Below are 4,745 nucleotides of genomic sequence, written 5' to 3' on the forward strand. Positions count from 1 at the left end.
GGTGCTTTTGGGGTACGGAGTCCGGTGTGTGGGTGACTGAACAGGCACTAGGCACCCCCTCCGAGTGAGACCGCTCCCGACTGTGCCTGACACACACAGGCCAAGCCGCTTCCCTTTTAACTGGAGATTTCCCCAGCGTGAATTGCACTGAAAACTTCAGGGGCTTCTGTTCCACTTTAAATTTCACCCCATTCCTGTCCACAGTAAAAGTTCACCCGATACCATGGGCTAGCACAGTTAATAGAGTGTGATGCTACCGCATACTGTTAGATAGGAACTCAGAGTCCCACTGGCACCCAGCTACCTCTAGGCTAGAACTCAGTAGCTTTTAGAGAGCTCGTTGCCACAGCCCAGAACAGCTCAGGACTATATCACCTCATCAATTACTATTTATTGAGCACCCCGCAGGGTGCTGTTCCAGATCCCGCCCTTCCTGGGAGGAGAATGGCTTCAACACCTCGGTGAAGCTGCAGGAGACTCTGAGGAGGCAGAGGGGTGACCAGCACCTTCTGACCAGACATGACCCCACTCACCCCACTGGTCTTCCATCGGATCTGGCTCCTGTCGACGTCTTCCTCAGGGATGACAGGAGAGAAGGGCAGTAAGCAATCTGAGGCAGCTATGGTTAGGCCAGAGGCATTGCTCTCTTAGCCTGCCAAATCCCGACAGCAGTGATGATGAGACGAACCAAGATCCTTGGAGATCCCAAAGGTGGACCCGGGGTGGGGTCGCAGGGAGATGAACCAGGAGGGCAGGGACAAGTTACATCATTGTGGGCAGGGAATGTGTCTGTTTATCGTCATTTCGTACTCTCCCAAGTGCTTAGTACAATGCTCTGCACACTGTAAATGCTCAATAAATATGATTGAGTGAATATTCTCCCAAGCACTTAATATGGTGTTCTGCCCAGAGTAAGCATTTAATAAATACCATGGATTTCAGGCTGGAAACAGGGATTCGTTTGGAGGATTAGGGCAGACCCACATGCTCTAATTCCCCAACGAGTGAAGGAGCCTAGTGAAGGCTGGGGTGAAATCCTGATTCAATAAAAGAAGTTCTTTAGCATCAGTTTGGGATGGTCTGGGATTTAGGTCACCTTTGCTCTGCACCAATCCCAGATATCTGACTTTGCTCAACAACATACACAGTCTTGGAGCCCATTTTTTTTTAACTTTCTAGTAAGACTGAGGCCCAGTGAGGATTCATTAAAATCTTTCCTGGATGAGTAACAAAGTCCTGCAATTGAGCAGATAATATTGTGGGCAGGGCATGTCTCTACCAACTCTGTTGTGTTGTACTGTCCCAAGCATTTAGTACAGTCCTCTGCACAAAGTAGGCTCTCAGTCTAAACCATTAATTGATTGCTTCTTTGCTCTGCCGGCATAGACAGGTATGTTGGACTGAGAAGTGAATCACTGCGGTGTGGAAACAAGGCTGTTGAGGCTGGGGCTGGGTTTGCACTCTAGAGCTCCACTCCTAGGGTGTAGCACAGTGCTTGGCATAAAGTACGAATTTAGATTGTGAGCCCCTCCTCCACAACGAGGGACAGGGACAGAGTTTAATTCCCATCTGTGTATTCTTTCCCAGTACTTAATAATAATAATAATAAATAATGATGGTATTTATTAAGCACTTACTATATGCCATGCATTGTTCTAAGCACTGGGGTAGATACAAGGTAATTAGGTCGTCCCACATGGGGCTCACAATCTTAATCCCCATTTTACAGATGAGAGGACTGAGGCCCAGAGAAGTTAAGTGACTTACCCAAAGTCACACAGCTGACAAGTGGCGGAGCCGGGATTAGAACCCATGACCTCTGACTCCCAAGCCTGTGCTCTTTCCACTAAGCCAAGCTGCTTCTCCAATAATAATAATGATGGTATTTGTTAAGTGCTTACTGTGTGCCAAGCCCTGTTCCAAGCGCTGGGGTAGATACAAGGTAATCAGTTTGTCCCACGTGGGGCAGTGCTCTGTATACAGTAAGTGCTTAATAAATACTATTACTAGTTACCAGATACCACAATTATCATTCTTAAAAAGTGTCTGGTACTGCAAACCTCAGACATGACTATATAACAAGAGACAGGAATGATCACAATGCAGCTGGGGCTGTGGGTGAAGCTTTGGCCTTTTAAGTTATACAGACACTCCAGTGAATTTCATGGTCAGTGGCGTCTTTTTCTAACACAAAGGACAGCCATAAGGAAACACTGCATAACCTGCGTAATAGGCACAGTGAAATGTTCATCTCTTACTTCTGAGTTGGCAAATAATGGTAGATAATACCATTGTCATTTCGTACTCTCCCAAGTACTTAGTACAATGCTCTGCACACTGTAAGTGCTCAATAAATATGATTGAGTGAATATTCTCCCAATCACTTAATATGGTGTTCTGCCCAGAGTAAGCATTTAATAAATACCATGGATTTCAGGCTGGAAAAAGGGATACATTTGGAGGATTAGGGCAGACCCACATGCTCTAATTCCCCAACGAGGCAGGAAATGTGTCTACCGACTCTAGACTCTAAACTCGTTGTGGGCAGGGACTGTGTCCATTTATTGTTACACTGTACTCTCCCAAGTGCTTTACCCTCTCAGGGTCACAGCTGGAGAGTTTCTGGTCCTCTACCAGTTTCGACTACAGGAGGGAGAGTGAAGCAGGGGCCTACCCATTCCATCCCTAGCTTAGGCAGTAGCTAGCGAGTGGAAGACAACCTGCTACAAGTCAAAACTCACCTGCGCTAGGCAGCAGAGGCCTGGGAGAGAGTCGAGGGCAGAGACTCGTTTACTACATGGAAGGAGGCAATGTTAAACCACTTCCAGATTTTTACCAAGAAAACTCTATGGATCTGCTACCAGAATGATTGCAGATGTAAGTGGGGCCTTCTGGGAGAGATGCATCCATGGCATCACTATGGGTCGGACACGACTCGACAGCACAAGACAACAGCAACAACCCAAGGGCTTAATACAGTGTTTTCAATCAATCAATCAATCAATCGTATTTATTGAGTGCTTACTGTGTGCAGAGCACTGTACTAAGCGCTTGGGAAGTACAAGTTGGCAACATATAGAGACAGTCCTTACCCAACAGTGGGCTCACAGTCTTACTTGTACACAAGTAAGCGCTCAATAAATATGATTAAATCGATGAACTCTGTTGTACTCTCCCAAAGTCAGTGCTCAACAAGTACCACTGATTGACTGATTCTTTGCTCTGTGGGCATAGATAGGTATATTGGACTGACACGTGAACCACCGCAGTGTAGAAACAATGCTGTGGAGGCTGGGGTATCATTTCTTGTATCCTTTCTGGTGCCATCATTGTCCCCCCGTCAGCCAGTTCATTCGATGGTATTTATTGAGCACTTACTATTTGCAGAGCACTGTGCTAATCACTTGGGAGAGTACAGTATAACTGTATAACAGACACATTCCATGCTGAGGTGGGTGGGGGGGCGTTGAATACAAATAATAACTGTGGTATTTGTAAAGCGCCTACTAGGTTCCAAGCACTGGGGTACAAGACAATTAGGTTGGACACGGCCCCTGTTCCACAAGGGACTCTCAGCGTAAGCAGGTGGGAGAACCGGTACTGAATCAACATTTTACAGATGAGGGAACTGAGGCAGAGAAAAGTGAAATGACTTGCCCAAGATCATACAACAGGCAAGCGGCACAGCACCCGGGTCCTCTAATGCCCAGGCCTGTGTTCTTTCCACTAGGTCACAGTGCTTCTCTAAATTTGCCCCCCACTCCACCTTCCCTCACCACACACACACCATTGTGTGTGACTGAGCTATCTTCATCATCATCATCATCATCATCAATGGAATTTATTGAGTCCTTACTATGGTGCAGAGCACTGTATTCAATGCTTAGGAGAGTACAGTACAGCAGAGTTGGTAGACATGTTCCCTGCCCACAATGACCTTGTGGGCAGTCTAGAGTTTATGTTACGCTGTGTGTGTTATGCTGGGGATGTGAAGTCTCACAGAGGCCTGTCTGAGTCTACCTGAACTGGAAGCATTTCTCTAGGGTGACTCTTGACCCCACTCCTCACTCCAGAGCCACTGTGTACCCCTCCCAGGGGCCACCTCTAACTGCCAAACCCATATGGGGCCTGCCTCTACTGTACTGGGCTCAGTCAAAACCTACTTCTCATCTCCTTTTCAGGCACCAGGGCCAAACATTTTTAAAGTCTACTCCTGTTGGAGCCTAGGTTTCCCTGAATGGCATTTGTTACTATGATTTATCATGTCCTTGGCTTTACTGGTTTGCTTGTTGCTGCACAGGACATCAAAAAGACATAGTTCTTGCCTTAGGGCTGAAAATCAGACTTGAGCCAACAGACAAAATGTACCAGATAAGGAGGTAGTTAGATCTCGGAGATGCAAATTCCCAGATTTCTATTTCTGCTTCTTCCTTCCCTCTTCTTTTAACCAGTAAAAGGATTTGATGTTGGGAAACAAACGAGAAATTCCCCTGTTTATTTTTCTCAGAACAAGAGCAATGACTTAAATCCCTAAAAGAAGGTCTGTGCTTCACAGTGATGAGGCCTTGGATTTTGAGTCAGGTCTCACTTCTGATCATCCTGTGGCCTGGGGGAATTCCCCTAAACTGTCCCTGCTTCCATTTTCCTTCACTGGAATGAATGATCCTCCTCAGAATCAGCAAATATTATTAATTCAGGGCCAAGCAAGGCAAGGCTTTATGTCAGGTGCTGTCTGAAGCAGTTTT

At 46.4% G+C, this 4,745-nt stretch overlaps 1 non-coding gene across 1 annotated transcript; it reads left to right on the forward strand.

Annotated features, from left to right (window-relative positions):
• Positions 1-2,593: 2,593 nt before the first annotated feature.
• On the forward strand, positions 2,594-2,731 carry LOC119945638. The gene has a single exon (XR_005456298.1). It is a non-coding gene; the product is annotated as a small nucleolar RNA SNORA7 (small nucleolar RNA).
• Positions 2,732-4,745: the final 2,014 nt, after the last annotated feature.

The sequence above is a fragment of the Tachyglossus aculeatus genome, chromosome 25 (assembly GCF_015852505.1).
Source record: "Tachyglossus aculeatus isolate mTacAcu1 chromosome 25, mTacAcu1.pri, whole genome shotgun sequence".
NCBI lineage: Eukaryota > Metazoa > Chordata > Mammalia > Monotremata > Tachyglossidae > Tachyglossus > Tachyglossus aculeatus.